The 18,355-nt window shown below is 38.3% G+C and overlaps 1 protein-coding gene across 7 annotated transcripts in view; it reads right to left on the bottom strand.

Annotated features, from left to right (window-relative positions):
* Positions 1-18,355, bottom strand: part of RPRD2 (regulation of nuclear pre-mRNA domain containing 2) — a 98,844-nt gene that overhangs the window by 79,181 nt on the left and 1,308 nt on the right. The window lies entirely within an intron of this gene.

Genomic DNA, 18,355 nt, shown 5'->3' with positions numbered 1-18,355 from the left:
ACATATTACTGTGCTGTAAGAAATGACAACTATTACAAATTCATTTAAACCTGAATCACACTAATGCAAGTGAAGTGAGCAAAACCAGAACAATTTATACAATAATCACAATAAGTAAAGGAAGGCAATTCTGAAAGGCATCAGAATTCTGATCAATGCAATGACCAATCTTTCTTTAACTGATAATGAAACATGAATTTTACCTCTTGGTTCTCCATGTCATGGCTTCAGAAATTCTCTTTGACTGTTTCCCCATGTCTAGAACACTCTCCTTCCTCCCCTCTGACTACTGACCTCGCTGGCCTCCTTTAAGTTCCAACCAAAATATCACCTTCTACAGGAAAGCCTTCCCTAGTGCCTCTTAATTACAGTGCATTCCTTCTGCTGTCTGCTATTAACCCTGTCTGTAGCACACTTTGTAGATACTTGTCTGGAAGTTCTCTTCCCTATTACATTGCAACCCTCTTGAGGGCAGGGATTATCTTTTGCCTCTTTTTGTATCCCTAGCATTTAGCACAGCCCCTGAAACACAGCAGGCATTTAATAAATGTTTATTGACTGACAAAGGTGCAGAATGGGACACTTAAATTTATAGTTTTAGTGGTATAACAAATTTGCAAGGAATTGTTATTCAGTCTTTTTTCAGATGCATCCCAACTTTTCATGACCCCATTTGGGGTTTTTGGTTTCATGTTCTGTTTTGGCAAAGACAATGAGGTGGTTTGTCACTTCCTTCTTCAACTCATCTGACGGATGAGGAAACTGAAGCAAACAGGGTTACATGACTTGCCCAGGATCACATAGCTAATAAGTGTCTGAAGGCAAATTCAGGAAGATGGGCGTTTCTGATTCCAGACCTAGTGCTCTATCCACTGTGCCATCTAGCTGCTCCACGTTAATAAAATTAGAAAAAATAATTTAAAATTTTATTTTTTGGGGAAAAAAAGATTAAGAATTTCAAAGGAAATAATTTTTAAAAAGTAGGACTAAAGAAAAACTGATATGCACAGTCTTCAAACTATATTATAAAGCAAAAATCATGAAACCATTTTGGTATTATTAGTTAAGAAGTAGAGTCATGTGAAATGCCAGGCTGGATGAATCAAAAGTTGGAATTAAGGTTGCTAGAAGAAATACCAACAAGCTCAGATATGCAAAGGGTACTACTCTGGCAGCAGAAAGTGAAGAGGAATTAAGAAACCTCTTGATGAGAGTGAAAGAGGACAGTGTAAAAGCTGCTTCAAGCTTAACATCAAAAAACTAAAATCTTGGCAACTGGTCCCATAACTTCCTGGCAAACAGAGAGAAGAAATAGAAGCAATGTCAGATTTTATATTCCTGAGCTCAAAGATCACTGCAGATGGCAACTACCGCCATGAAATTAAAAGATGCTTGCTCCTTGGAAAGAAAGCTATGGAAAATCTGGACAGTATACTAAAAGTAGAGATATCACCTTGCTGACAAAGCTCCGGTGTATGGCTGTGAGAGTTGTGGTTTGTTCTTCCTTTTTGAAGACGACCATGATGACATGACTTGCAATTGACTTTGATCTGAGTGAGGGAAGGCTTTGCAATTGGACTGTAAGGAAAGCTGGGTGCTGCAAAATTGGCACTTTTGAATCGTGGTGCTAGAGAAAACTTTTGAGAATCCCTTGGACAGCAAGAACAAATCAGTCAGTACTTAAAAAGATTAATTCAGGATATTTACTGAAAGGTCAAATACTAAAGCTTAACTACTTTGGTCACATACTTTGGTCCTATCTTCATAGGACCCATTAGAAAAGATGATGCTGGGAAAGATTAGAGGCAAAAGGAAAAGGAGACAGTAGATGGATAGTGTCATGGAAACAACAAACATGAACCTGATCAGGATAGAAGGGCCTGGTGTGCTATAGTCCATGGGTCACAAAGAGTCAGACATGACTGAATGACTAAACAACAACAACAAAAGTGTAATGATAACTTAGTATAGAAGACTAGATAAGCAGGATTCAGAAGCAAATAAATATAGTAACTTGATAAACCCAAGAACACAAATTAATTAAGGAAGAGCTCCCTATTTGACAAGTACCATATGTTCGTCCTTCATTGCCAAAGAAGACCATGCCATCAGAGAAATAATGACATGACTTACACTTGACTTTGTTTTTGAGTGAGGGAGGGCTGTGCAGGTCACCAGCCTCACTTCTCCTCCAGAGCCATCTGAATCCAGTGACCAAATATTCATCAGGATGGCTGGAGATGACCCAGGATGAGGCAACTGGGGTTAAGTGACTTGCCCAAGCTCACACAGCTAGAGAGTGCCAAGTGTCTAAGGTAAGATTTGAACTCAGGTCCTCCTGACTCCTGCATTGGTGCTCTATCCACTGCACCACCTAGCTGCCCCACAGGGAAAACCTGAAAGTAGTTTGCCAAAATTTAGGTTTAAGCTAATACTTTGTACCATTTAACAACTGGGATTCAGACAGATTTTCCCTTAATATAAAAAGACATCAATACGCTTCCAAGTCCTGTTGAGTTTAACTTTGCAACATCAAACATACACATCTTTTCTCCACTGACACTGTTACCACCCTGGTTGTTTGATATGTTTGTCCTTCATTCTCAAAGAGGGCCATGACATCAAGATGATGACATGACTTACAGTTGACTTTGGTTTGACTGAGGGAGGGCTGTGCAAAGTCACCAACCTCACTTTCTTCTCCTGAGCCATCTGGGTCCAGTGGCCTGATATTCATCAGGCTGGCTGGAAATGGTCCAGGATGCAATGGGAGACCCTGCTCATTTCAGGTAAAGGTCTTATAGCATTCTCACTTTGAGTGAGATATACCCACCCATTCAATGAATAGGTTTCTTTAAGTAGTCGCTCAAGGGATGGCCCTTTTAGGTCTTATCGCCTCAAGGCTAGTCTACTGTAATAGCCTTCTGTTTGGTCTCAGTGCCTCTAGCCTCTCCTCTAGGTCATATTCCACTGGTGACGCTATGGGAGCACAGGTCTAATTATGTCATTTCCCTACTTGATAAACTCCAGTGGCTTCTTATTGCCTACAGAATTAAATATAAAGTCTTCCAGCATGTAAAACTTCATAACCTGGCCCCTTACTACATTTCTAGCCTTCTTATACAATACGATGTAGTTGGCCTCCTTACTATTCCTTTCATATTCCATCTCCAAGTCCATGCAGTTTTACGTGTGGACTTCCTCCTCATTTCTGCCTTCTCTGGTTTCTTTCAACGTCCCCTACTTAAGAGCCATTTCTTGATCCCCCTTAATGTTAGCGCCTTTCCACTGAGATAAACTCCAATTGAAGACTGCATTTATCTTGTTTTACACAGCTGTTTTCAGGTTTTCTCCTTCATTAGATTATAGGCTCCTTGATGACAGGGACTGTTTTTTGCCTTTCTTTGTATGTCCCCAGTGCTTAATACAGTGCCTATTACATAAAAGGTACTTAATAAATGCTTGCTGACTAGCTGACTTTAAGAAAGAAACAAGTCAATAATCAACAATCACATGACAAAGTTCTCCATATCATTATTTGCAAAAGAATGCAAACTAGCCATACTCAGTAAATTGGTAAAGAAAATAAAACATAATAAAAAAAAGTCAGTATTAGAGGGGCTGTGGAAAGGCAGGCACACTAATACAATATAGTATGGTACTAAAGACAAATGCATCTGTAATCAGAGGACCTCGGTTAAAATCTGTATTCTGACAGTTACTGGCTAGTTAGTGACTCAGTGGACAGAACATGAGATTTGGAAGCTTTAGGTTCAGGTCCCATATCTTGACACTCACTAGCTGGCCGATCATGGAAAAATCACTTAACTTCTTTAAGCCTCAGTTTCCTCATTGGCAACATGAGGAAACTGGATTAGATGACCTCTGAGGTCTCTTCTAGCTCTAGATCTATTAGCTTATGAACTTGTGTGATCTTGGGTCAATCACTTAAATTCTCAAGATCCCAGCTACCTCATTTATAAAATGACAGGGGTAAATCAGATGACCTCCAACGTTTCTTTCAGTTCTAAATCTATGGAACTATGAAATAAATAAGTTGCTGATAGAGTTGTGAATTGGTCCAATCATTCTAGAAAATGATTCGGAAGTATATTATTTATGTCATTTGACTTGGTAATATCACGACTGGGTATACACTCCTAAGCACATCATAGAGGGAAAAGTTCTATATACACCAAAATATTTATAGCATCACTTTTCGTGATAGAAAAAAAATTGGAAACTGTGATGTGTCCATGAATTCGACAAAGGCTGGCCAAACTATAAATGTAATATAATTACTGCACTGTAAGAAAAAAACTATAAGAGAAACTTGGGAAATCACATGAACTAATGTAGAGAAGTAAGCAGAAATGAAGTAAGGTTATATACAAAAACCATGGAAAATGTACAGGAGAACACTAAAAAACACCAGTACACAGATCAATGCAATGACCTAACATGATACCAGAAAGATATTGATGAAATACAGACCTAACACGATACCAGAAAGATACTGATGAAACCTCTCTCAGAAGAAAGGTGATAGACCACAAGTACAGAATAAAACATACATTATAAAACATGAACAACAATTGGGTGTGTTTTACTTATGCTTCTTGTTAACAAAAGGAGGGTTCTTTTGTGGAGAGGCAACTGGGAAGTGATATATATTTTCTTAAAAGCAACAGTATAATGAATAAATTTTTTAAAATAGCACACTAAATTGGACTGATTCTAAACAAGTGACAAACTAGCTAGGCAATAAAGCAAGTTTGGATAATACCTGCAAGTAATAATTTCAGGGAATCTAAAAGTTCCACTCATTTCCTTTTTTTCCTAATCCTTTCCCCGTGGACAAAGCTATGTAATCCTGGTTCTCTTATCTTTGACATTTTCTTTTTTTGGTTTCTCGCCTCCAGTTTCCCAAAGCTTACACTCTTACCTGTACAAATTTTGTCTTTGCACTTCCTTGGAGAATCTACTCCTATAGCTTCATAAATTGCTTTTATATAGAAGACTCCTAAATATTTCCCCTCCCTTTTCCTCTCTCTTGCTAATCCTAACTTCTTTCCTTAGGTTCAGCCCCACATTTTCAATTGTTCAACAGATCCTTCCAGTCAGAAATAAACATAGGTAAAACAGATATTTAATTTGACCCATCTAGCTCTGCTCATGGCATTATCATTCTCTCAGTCAGTTTGGAGTCTCTGACTCACCATTACTCACCATCCCATATCCAATCAGCGATAATTCTTGCTTCATAACTTATGATATCAGTTTCTATCTTTCTAGTCCCACAGCAAATAACTTACAGGAGGTTACCTTACCTCTGGACTACAGGATTAGCCACCTAATTGTTTTTCTTGCTCCCAGGTTCTCCTCCATCTAAATCCATCCAAAGAAACATTACCAAATCAATTTTTCTTAAAAGCTCTGCCTCATATTACTTTGCTTAAAAGATTCCAATGGCTCTCACTGCTTGTCAAATGAAGAGCAAACTCCCTAACCTGGCATTAAAGGCCCTCTACAATCTGACCTAAATTATCTTCCTTATCTCTTCACTGTGTGTTCGTCCTTCGTTGCTGAAGAAGACCATGACATCAGAGAAATAATGATATGCCTTGCACTTGACTTTGAGTGAGGGAGGGCTGTGCAAATCACCAGCCTCACTTCTCCTCCAGAGCCATCTGAATCCAGTGACCAGATATTCACCAGGATGACTGGAGATGACCCAGGATGAGGCAATTGGGGTTAAGTGACTTGCCCAAGGTCACACAGCTAGTGAGTGTCAAGTGTCTAAGGTGACATTTGAACTCAGGTCCTCCTGACTCCTGCACTGGTTCTCTATCCACTGTATCCTTCACTAACAACATCATAAAAAGCATCTGATATGTCTATTACACCATACATCATTTACAAAGTACTTTATATCCAGTTATTTCATATAATTTTTGTGACAACTCTGTGAAATAGGTTCTGCAAGTATTATCAGATAAACAAATAGAATCAAAGAAATTAAGAAATTAACTTGTTCACATGGCCAATAAGTGGCAGCTACTGGAGAATACGAATCCATCTCCTGACCATAGATCCAATTCTTTTCAAAACATTACACCACTGGAAAAACTATATTTGAACCTAAGTCCAGTACCCAGGATGTAACACTCAAATCAGAAAGAGTCAATACACATTTAGTGTCTACTATATGCCTGGCACTGTACTAAACACAGGGAATACAAAGAAGGGCATAAGACAGTTTCTGCTCTCAAGGATCTCACAATCTAAAAGGGAAGACCAGAGATTTTTTAAGAAGCTGAAAAGGAGGAGGTTAGAGACGATGAGATCAAAAGCCAGCCTGGGAAATGATCTCAGGAGGTGTGAGTTTTCTAGGTGATTTCATCTGATGAATTTCTGGAGATGATAAAGTCCAGGAAAGTGGCTGGGGTGGGAAATGGGAATTTCCTGGATGCTATTCTTAAATAGTGGAGCATCTGGGAAGAGCTCTCCAAAGACCATCCTGCACTGTCCTCCAATCACACCCTTTATATATTGCTGTTTCCACCTTTACTCATGTTGTTCCTTCTTTTTAGAATCAATTCCCAACCTCCACTTGTGGAATCCTATCCAGCTTTCAAGGACACAGGTCAAAAGTAATTTCCTCTATGAAACCTTTTATTATAATTCAAGCTAAAAGTAACCTCTCACTCAGATTTGATCATATCACTTCCCTACTCAATAAACTCCAGTGGGACTCATCATCCCTAGAATCAAATACAATTATTTTGGCACATAAAGCCCAAATCTAGATCTATTTGTAACAAAGGATAGCTCTCTGGAAAGGAGAAGAAGTTATATTTGTAAATAAAAGTGATTTAAAAACAAAAGCTATTGAAAAAATTTAAAACAAAACAAAAAACCTGTAACTCATTATACTTTGAAATAAAACCAACTTGGATCCACACCTCCTCTGATCATCTCCCAGTCTGATTCATGACCTTATCATTTCTAATCCCCTTTTCACCCCACTGGGTAACCTCTCCTACCCTCAGCTGTTTTTTAAAAACTATGGTCTCCTTCATTAGATTGTGAGCTCCTTGAGGGCAGGAATTACCTTATATCTTTCTTTGTATCCCCTAGTACTTAGTACAGTGCCGTGCACATAGTAGGCACTTAATAAATGTGGACTGACTCTCACTTTTTTATTCCAGTAGTGTATACTGGGAAATAATCTGACTGGTCCAAGGTTCAAATATAGCTTTTCTAGTAGTGTGATGTGAAAAGGACTGTATCTATAGTCAGAAAATGGATTCATATTCTCTTGAATCTGTCACTTACTAAACTATGTTACTCATCAAGGCATCTATGGTCTAGTCAACTCTTGCTTTTCTTCACACACAATATCCTGCCTTCTAAATTTTTATTTCATTATTTCTAAATACATTTATACTCTGTCTTTCCTAAGAGTCTCCTCCTCATCAGGGAAAAAAATAAACACACACACACACAAAAAAGACCCCAAAACAAATAATAAAACTGCCATCATAAATATGTATAGCCCAGCAAAACAAATTCTCACATCAGCTATGGCCAAAAATGTATGCCTCTATACAGTTTATTAATTCTTATTACTGCTTATTACTTCTCTGGCAGAGAAGATGAGATGCATATTTCATCTTTAATCTTCTGGTTTTTCACCACACTGAAAGAGTTTTGAGTTTTCAAATTTTTTTTCTCTCTAATATTGTTGTCATTACATAAATTGTTCTTCTAGTTTTGCTCATTTTGTTTTGCATCATCAGGTCATAAAAGATTTCCCACTTTCCTTGGAAACTGACCACTTAGTCATTTCTTATGGTACAATCATTATGTCCCTATATCATAATTTGCTTAACCATACCCTAAAGGAATATGATCCCCTTAGTCATCCATTTTTGGCTATTACAAAAAAGAATGATTATAAATATTTCTGTATATATATGTTCCTTTTCTCTTTCTTTGAACTTGTCTTGGCCTTTTCACAACTGTTTCCTATGCCTGGAATTCACTCGCTCCTTAAATACCCCTCTTGGAATCCCTAGCTTCTGTTAAAGTTCAGCTCAACTATCAACTTCTTCCAAATGAGTCCTATCCAGATCCTTCTGGTTGCCAGAACCTCTCCCCTCACCTTTATTACCTTGTCCCTAACGTGCCATGTTGTTTCCTCCAATATAATTTAGCAAGCTCATTAGAGGCAGAAACTATCTCATTTCTATCTTTGCATCTTCAGTGCCTAGCATAGTACCTGCATACTTAAGGTGCTTAATAAATGTTTACTGATTGAAATTTTGGATTACTGAGGTATTATTGTTATCCCAGCCTTGACATTTATATACTGATGCTTACAACATGTCTTTTTGCTGCTAAATTTCCTGAAGGCAAAAAAGTTAACTGTACACCTTCAGCACAATGTCTTATACATCTAAGCACTCAAACATATCTTGTGAGCATGAAAGCGTGAATTCTTTAAGATATATTTGGCCATACACACATTTTCAACAAACATTTCTTTAAAAAACCAAAACACCAGGACATTAATATTGATTTACCATTGAGTATGGAGAACTATTGGAACACAATACATATAGCCCTAGAAGATCAATGATAAGAAGTTCCCATATACATCAAAATAGTTACTGCATTTTTTTTGTGTGTGGGAGCAAAGAAGTAGGAACATGGCCAAATTGTGATACATGAATTTAATGGAATATTTTTGTGCTGTAATAAACAGTGAATATGATATATATAAGAAGCACGGAAAGACTTGCATGAACTGATGCAGACTGAAACAAAGAGAGTCAAGAAAATAATGTACACAATAACAAAAATGTAAATGGAAAGAAAGATCACAAAACAATCAAAATCTAAATGATGCAAAAGTATAAAAAATTAACATGACTCCAAAAAAGAGATATGAGAAAGCACTCCCATTCCTCTTCTTTGTAGTGGTCATCATGGTTTAATTAGTTTTGATTTCCCCCCCTTCTTAAAAAAATTCTTTGTTCCATGGGATGGCTCTCTGGAAGTGGAAGGGGAAGTAATGCTGGGAGAAATTTTGGTGATGTAAAAACAAAAGCTATTAATAGCTAACATTTATATACAGCACTCACTAGGTGTTGCGCACTGTGCTAGGCGCTTGCTTTAACATTATGATTTCATTTGATTCTCATAATAACCCTGGCAGGTAGATGCTATTATTACCACAATTTTATAGCTGAGGAAATTGAGGCAGACAGCAGTTAAGTGACTGGCCCAGGGTTATCCAGCTAGTCAGTGTTTGAGGTCTGAGTTCAACTCAGGTCCTCCTGACTCCAGGGCCAGTGCTCTATCTACTATGCCACTCAGCTGCCTTGCATATATTGATGAAAACACATTTTTAAAAACCAAGTTATGGTACATGAATGTAATAGAATATTACTGTGCTGTATAAACTGACAAATATAAATACTGAGAAGCACGGAAAGGCTTGCAAGAACTGATGGAACCAAGAAAACAATATACACACTACAACAATGTAAATGGAAAAAACAAGAAGCAATCCAATTGAATGCTACAAATTAAAATGACCAATCTTGGACCTAAACAATAATGGAAAGTATACCCCTACCTTCATTATGGAATACTACATCTATGTCAGATGTGTTAGTAGTTTTGCTGAACATCTCTTAATATTCTCATCTGTAAAATGAGGGGACTGGTCTCAAATAGTCCAGCTCTAAATCTTATGACCCTAAGATAGGTACAATGGAAATAAGAAATGACAATGTATGCAAACCTTTCCCCCTAAAATTAAAGCACCAAATTCACATTTAAGCTGTTATTCAATTACTCTGTAAGTATTTATGAAGCTGCAGCTAAGGGCTAAGGGAAACAGGTTAAGTTCTGGGAGTGTAAAGTAACACATGTCCCTGCCCTCTAAGAAGCTTAGGTGGGAGGTGGGGGGTGGGGGTGAAGGGGCACAACAAGTGAACATATTAAAAAGTATGCAGAATATATAGTGTGTAGTTTTGGGAAGAAGAGCAGTGGAAGGGGGTGGGGGCCCAGGAGTGGAATAAGGAAGGGCTTCATGTAGAATGCAGTTCTTGAAAGAAACAAGGAATTCCAATAGATGGAAATAAGGACCAAGAGAATTCCAGTCATGGGGGAGCCCTAGTTAATGGCATTATCATGTGTGTATTGTAGACCAGTAAAATTGGAACACAAAGCCAGTGAAGGGGAGTGATGCAGAAGGACACTGAATTTGGGGCCTAGTTATCAAGACTGTCAAGCCAAATAGAGGATTTAAATTTGACCGCAGAAATTAAGAGGGAGGCTCTGGAATTTATGGAGAAGTGACTTATACTTTAGGAAAGTCACAAAGGCAGCTGTATGGAACAACTGATGAGATGTGTGGGGTGAAAGGGAATGAAGGGAGGAAGATAAAATCAAGATTGCAAACCTGGCTGACTGGAAGGTTAGTGATGCCCTTGACAGAAACAGGGAAGTCTGGGAGAAGAATGGGTTTTGGGAGGGAAGATAATAAATTCTGCTTTGAACATTTTGAGCTTGAGATGCCTAAGGGATATCTAACTTTAAATGTTTCATAGGCAACTGCTGATATAGGACTAGAGCTCTGCAGAGAGGGCAGAATTGGAGACACAGTTCTGGGAGTTATTTGGATAAAGATGATAATTGAAACTGTTACACTGTCTCTATAAAAATGAAAGAAAAAAAACCCAATCCAGGAATATAAAATTTCTCCAAACAATTTTAATTATTGTCAGAGTACCTTTTGAAAAACAGAGCAAATTGGAAATTGTTATCTCCTATTATAAGAAGGCACAATTCTCCCTACGCCAAACAGTACATTTTTCATGTTTAATAACAAACACTAATACAACTAAAAACCAACATAATGATCTGATGTCCTAACAAACAAATGTGGAACTCCAAGCCAAGGCAGTGTGAAAATATGCCCTTGTGGTGAATTTTATTGAGATCTCTGAGTTCTTTACACATACTTAACTACTAAACCTCAAATCACCATAGGAACCAGTAACTAAAAGTATTTTTCAGATGGGTGAAAACAGGTAAATTGCATCTTACAAACAACTAACTCAGACTTTTCACCAAAAACAGAAGGCAGGTTGCCCAGCTCTACCATATCTATTATTTCAGTAAAACCTTGAAGTTCCCACCAGACTGAATAATGATCAAGAAATTAATGAGAAACTATGACATCATCCACCCTAGAATTGTACAAAAAGTTGCCAGAAGTCTGTGATCAATAGGAAAAGGGACCACTCAAGGAAAGTGAGCACTGTGTGACTACAGATGGAACAGGTGTGAACTTTGCAAGGTTCTATATCTGGTAGCAGCAAGGGTAGAGGACTCCCCTGACAAAGCCCTGGAGTGGCAACCCTGGAAGCCCCAGGGAGACCAGGGACTCTATGGTCTCTAACACTCTGTCCTAAGATATATACATATGTATATATGTATGTGTGTGTGTGTGTGTGTTTGTGAGTGAGAGAGAAAGACCCTTGAACATCTAGCATGCTGAACCTCAAAGTTGTGGGGGGCCCTGATTCCAGGAGGTGGAGATCAGCCTAAGAACCCAGGGCTAGACCAAGCAGGGCTAAATACCCATTCAAAAGTGTAAGAGGGAGGAAGGGAGGAAAGCCTAAGCCTAGTACAAAGTAAATTATTCAAGAACTAAAGCTGAAGAGGGGACTGCATTTTAAAAAAAAAAAATTACCCAGTATCAAAAATTACTGCAAACCTAGAGCTCTCTAAAAAGGAAGGAGGACAACTGCAAGCAAAGACTCAAAAGGAAAAAAAAATGGATTTTTCAAAAAGAGTGTACAAATACCTAAAAGAAACGAAGCAAAATAGAAAAAAAAATTTTTATTTAAGTTTTGAAGGAAAGAATTGGAAGGACAATGAGAGGCTTAGAAGAGAAAGACCTTGGGTAAAAAAATAACCAAAACCTTACTCAAGAAATGGAGTCCCTGAAACCTAGAAGAAAGCAAATAGAAATCAATGACTCCATTAAACAGCAAAAAAATCCAAAAAAACAAAAACAAAAACAAAACACAACAAAATCAAAAGAATTAAAAGTTAGAAGAAAGTAAAAGATACTTAATACGAAAAAAAGTGACCTGCAAAACAAATCAGGGAGAGAATTTAAGAATCATTGGGCTCTAAAGCAGACTATTTTCTTTTTTGTTTTGTTTTTTTCTTTCTCATGGTTTCTTCCATTTGTTAAAATTCTTCTATGCAAGTGTTGACTAATGTGAAAGTGTTTAATAGGAATGTATGTGTACAGTCATATCAGACTGCATGCCATCTTGAGAAGGGAGGGGGAGAAAATTTAAAACTTATGGACATGAATGCTGAAAACTAAAATAAATAAATAAAATTTTTTAAAAAAAGAATCATTGGGCTCCCTGAAAACAATTATTTTTGTTGTTGTTGTGTTCTGGGATTTTTTAAAAGCCTGGACACTATATTTTGAGACATCAAATGAAAACTGCTCAACTCTATTAGAATCATAGGGCAAACTGAAGATAAAAAGAATCTATCGTCACAAAAACTTTGTATGCTAACAGTCATTATAGAAATTTACTGTTTTCCTTTTATAGATGAAGTAACTGAGGCCGAGAGTTCATTATTGGTAGTTTGTAGTATCAGAGGGAGGACTATTCAATCCAGGTCTTGCTTGTGTTTAAGGTCAGTGTGTTTTCTCCAATGCTCATTTCTTATATGCTCCTTCAAGACTGGGGGGACAAATGGCAGTGGCAGGGTACACATATATGTACAAGTCAAGGTCTTCCTACTGGTACCAAAACAACATTCTTTCTTATAAACTACTGCAATATTCCACAATGGTGAATAACATTACAACAAAGTATTAACGTACTTCCAGGTTCTAGCACATAGAACATGTGAACGGTTAAGCAAGATACATCTCTAGCATTTAGAAAAATGCTTTAGCCAAGAAAAACAGAATACCTTCAGTGAGTCTATAAATTCATGAAATAATAAATGACAGAACTCAAGTATCTGAACGAGAAGTAAAGGACAGTTAGAAATAGAAAGCATTTAAGTTTATGGAAGATGGGAATATGTCAGCTCAGAGTCTGGGAATCTAATCCAGTGTAAGTTTGAGAGTAGGAATTAGGAGACCAGATTTTTTCTTTCTTTCTGTAGTCATGGGGAACAAAAAACTTATCATGCATCCAGAGTAAAACTATAAAGAGAACAAAATTCTCAGAACAGGGATGAATACTAGGTCAAAGACAAGCTGGATATCAGTGGCTGGATAGAAAGAGTCAACAAGCATTTATGAAGCACCTACTCTGTGCTAGGCACTAGATTAAGCTTTGGGGATGCTCTGGTCCCCTCAAGACAGTTTTTACTCTCAAGCAGCTCATAGGCTAATGGGGGAGACAATATGACAATAACTACATACAAACAAGACATGTATTAAATAAATTAGGAAGAGTCAGGAGTGGGAAGACTCACAATGGAGGACTGGAAAAACTTTCTTGCAGACAGTAGGGATTTAGATAAGACTTGAAGGAAGACAGGAGAGGGGAGAGAATTCCAGGTATGGGGATCAGCCAGGAAAAAATGCTAAGTCAGGAAATGGAGTATCATATTGGAGGAATAGCAAGAAGGGCAGTTTCCCTGGATCATAGAATATATATGGAGGGGAGGTAAGAAGGGGCCAAGTTACAAACAGATGTTATATTTGATCCAAAGGTAATAGTCACTGGAGTTTTTTGAATAGGGGGTTCAGGGTGTGATACGGTCAAACATGTTTCAGAAGGATCAATTTGACAGCTGAGTGGAAGATAGAGTGCAGTGAGGACAGCGAGAACTGAGGCAGGGAGAAGCATTTGAAACTGGAGATGTCTAACGAAAATTCATCTAAGCTGAAATGTATACTGCCTCTATCTGCATGATTTATGCCATTATAAATTTTCATTTCTGTAGTAAAGCAGATTTTGTGGCATTGAAGATGGCTAGCCTGATAACGTGTTACTGTTAAGGTCTTGCTATGGGCAAAAGGAAAACTGTGTTACCTGGACCAGTCACACCATTCAAGTGGTAACTAGAAAGGTCTGAAGCTTGGCTTGTCAGTCACCATATTAACGTATTAATACTTCTCTGGTTACAATGTATTTATTATAATAAATAATCCTATATAAAAAATACTCATGGTCTGTGGCTACAATGTAGTCATTATAAAATTAAAGTGCCTAATTTTATTTATAGGAAAAAAGAGATGGAAAGAATTAATAAATATTCTACCATTCAGAACAATTATTTATCAATTTCTCTCTCCCATCCCTACTCCAAACATAATCAAGTTTCAAATCAACACAGCACAGAAAAATTACAAAGTTTGGAGGATACTTAAGGGCAGAGGTGGAATGAGAATGAATGAAAAGCATTTATTTAGCACTCGTAAGTACTACGCCTGTCAGACTTTTCCATTTCCCTCTACTAAGTTGTTTTAGAGCATATGATCATAAAATCTTAGTGCTGGAAGGAACATGAATCTAATCCAACTCCTACCTAAAGCAGAAGTCCCCTTTCCTCAAGCAGTTTATTCAGCCTCTAGTTGGCAGTTCATTCAACTTTTCTGGACACCTCTATCAGAAAGGTCTTCCTTATACTGAGGCAAAATATGCCTCCCTACAACGTCTACTCATTGTTTCTAATTCTACCCTCCAAGGCCACAAAGAACAAATTTATTCCCTCCTTCCAACTGACATAGGCAGACAGATGTGAAGTCAGATGAACTTGATTCAAATCTTGGCTTTTCTACCTATTGCCCAACTTGTGACACTGCCTGGATCTCACTTTCCTCATATATAAAAATCGTATGGGGCAGGGGGGAAGAGTATGGTTTGGAATAGATGTTGTTTAAGAAATATTGTAACTGAATATTTTATGCACCCTTTCAAATCATGCAATCAGGTCCCCAAATTTTTTCTCCAAGCTAGACACATTCAATTATTTTTGCTGTTTCTTATAACCTGGTTTCAAGCCCCCTCATCTCTAGAAACCATGCTCCAATGTGCCTTGAACTCCTATCGACTTTGAATGTGATTTATAGCAGTGAATGCATGATATAAAATGGCTACAATCTGTGTGAATGTCCAGGGCATTTCACAAAAACAATAACCAGTAAAGGTAGAGTTTGTTTATTTGGTTGTCGGAGGAAGGGTTTGGGGTGTGTGGAAGGATTGTTGAAGGATTTAATAAACTTATAGGTAAAGTCCAAGTCAGAGCCAGAGCCTTGGCTCACCAATACCTATCTTAGTCACTTTTCTTACTAGCCTAGATAAATAATCTCGAAATTGGAACAATTCAGTGGTTCTTCCAGCTTGGATGAGTTACTTCCCAAAGTGATCATAAATATAAGCTGCAGATAGGTAAATTAGTGTAGGTGCTCCTGCAGTCTGAAAGAAAGCAGCAATCACCACAGCGAACAATTTGGGCTTCCCTACAACGTGGCTCTTTTCTTCAAAATGCTCTTTCCCTAACTTGCAGAGATGCTCAATTCTTTTAACAGGGAACTCAGCCTTTTATTTCACAACTGGAGATAAGGTTTAAAAATGCAAATGTCCCTGGGAAAGGTAACTGAGTTCATATAGTTTCAGTAAGGGCAGTTAGGTGTCAGGAGAACCTGAGTTCAAATCCAGACCTTGGCCAAGTCACTTCACCCTATTGCCTCAGTTCCTCATCTGTAAAATAAGCTGGAGAAGGAAATGGCAAACCACTCCAGTATCTTTGCCAAAAACACCCCAAATGGGTTCATAGAGTTGGGAGGTGAATGAAAGGACTCAACAACAGCATTAGTAAGGGTAAAATGACTGAAATAGGACAATGGTTGCTAGAAAAAAAGGAACAAGGGAGGTAGTCAGGTCAGAGAGGGAGTATCAAGGCAGAGACAAAGACAGGCTGATGGTGCCAAAAGATAAACTTCACTTGTTCACAGCTTTGTGTAGTTAGCCCCAGAAACTGGGATGAGTTTCAAAGTCTTATGGTGGAGTTAAATCTTTATTATCTCTTTCAAAAGATTTAAAAGGTTAAAAGTTATTCATTAAATTTAAATGAAATGTCACTATATAAATCACTCCTTAAAAAATCATCATTATCTCATAGTTTCTAGGTGGCCCAAAAGTTTATAGGATCACAGAATTATAACTGGAAGAAACCTTAATGATCAGCCTAACCACTCATTTTGCAAAAGAGGAAACTGAGGAAGGAAAGAAACAAGCATTTATTAAGTGTGTACTATGTGCCAGACACTGTACTACTTGCTTTACAAATTATCTCATTTGATCCTCACAACAACCCTGGGAGGTGGGCGTTATTACCTCCATTTTACAGTTGAGGAAGTTGAGGCATAAAGAGGTTAAATGACTTGTTCAAGGTCATACAAGGACTCTGTATGTCTGAGGTAAGAGGAGATGAATTCAGGACTTCTTGACTCGAAGCCCTGAGTTCTATCCATGTTGTCTTCTTTAAGAATGTTAAATATCATTTTACTCCCCTGCCCCAAAAAGAAAAGCTCTTGAAAGAAGTTGAAGCCTGTCTGAATCAATCTTTTTCTACTCTTTAAGATATGCTAGTAGTTCCCTCAGTGACCCGCCATAATGTAAATAACACATTTGGGACAAAAAAAAATAACCTGTAATCACAGAAATATATTTCATCAAAACCACATACAATGCCTTGTGATCCCAAAGTCACAGGTGAGGACCAACTGGTTCTCTAAAATATTCAATCTTCTTACAACTGCAATAAATTTAATGTTTGTGGGGTTTTTTTGCCAATCCCCAGGCCAAATTTAGGAACATTTTGGGCATGTTTTAAATGACATTCATTCATTCAAAAAAATATTTATTAGGCATTCTATGTAATGTACTAAAAACAACAATCTTGAAAATATCATCTACAGACCACGGAGAGTGTTAGAAACTAAAACTGAACTTGATCACTTACAGATACCGTATGTTCTTATCATTTATTACAGTGATTTTTACCACCCAGGAAGGGAATAACTTTTTAAATCTATTTGAGCACACAAATGACTACTCCAGCAATCCTGTACTTTACTGCATGAGGTAACCTGGAAACACTGCTCCCAATAACAAACCTGAAAACAAAGAGGCATAAAGTTTTCAGCCCCTAATTCTGTATGTTTCATCTCTCTACTGAAAGACTATTGGAGCAACCAGAGTAAGGATAAAAAATAACTGAAAATTTTAAAACTGAGTTTCAAGATATTTGTCTTCATTTTGTTACTCAAATTAAAGACTACCCAAGACACTATTCCATGGTGAACTGTGCATCCTTTTATAAATTTATTGACCACATTAACTGAAATAAATACCAAAACCAAAACACACCACACCTAATCTATTTAACTTAAGTAAATGAGCAATGGGGACAAGTCTTAGAAATAATGCAACAAGGAGCACGAAATTCCAACAGGACATTTACAGACGGAGCTTAGATTAAGTCTTCTCTCACAGGGTAACAACTGGCATCGATCATACTCTCCCTTTCTATGAGATTATGACATTCCTGCAAACGCACCACTTATTGACGGTTTCGAAACTCCATTTCAAGCAGTAATATTAATTTCATTTTATAGAAAATTCAAAGAGAAGGTAATAGGATGTTACCCTCGAAAAGATGTATCTTCAGAAAGGTTTGTTTTCTGTATTTGTTCACCTCAAACTATGGACAGGAAATGGGCTTAGATACATTTATAAAAACTAAAAGCTGTAGGAATGAGCCTGAATAAGATATCTTGGGGGATACAAAGTTTAGATTTCCAAGTTCCACCCAGAGTAAAGTAACTGAGTTGATTGATGTCCAAGGCCAGGGCTTGGGAACTCTGGCCGTGGTTGAGGGCTTTCCCTCCCCTCCCCCCCACGCCCCAAGAGGACCCCTCTCCCCGTCCCCCCTCGCAGCCCCCCAGGTGCGAAGTTGGCGGAGCACAAAGAAGTTGGGACGCTCCCGGGGGCGGCCCGTCTCGTCGGGACACCAGCGATCGTAATCGGGCACGCCGAGGCCCAGCAAAGCCCACGGGCATGAAGCCGTTAGTGTCCCGCACGCAGCCCGGGCTGCGGCCAGCTCAGGAAGCGCCGTTCCGAGGCGGGGGCACCTGGAATCCGGGTCGATCCGGGCCCTGCGGCCCAAGGTCACCCACGCCACGGCCGGCCTCACGGGACCCGGAGAGCCCAGGCGCCCATCGCTCCTGGCTGGGCAGAACGCCCGGCCCGGCCCCGGCGGCGCCTCCTTCCGCGTC

Source organism: Notamacropus eugenii, chromosome 2, assembly GCF_028372415.1.
Source record: "Notamacropus eugenii isolate mMacEug1 chromosome 2, mMacEug1.pri_v2, whole genome shotgun sequence".
Classification (NCBI taxonomy): domain Eukaryota; kingdom Metazoa; phylum Chordata; class Mammalia; order Diprotodontia; family Macropodidae; genus Notamacropus; species Notamacropus eugenii.
Note: the sequence above shows the minus strand (reverse complement) of the source record. Positions and strands in the feature narration are given on the sequence as shown.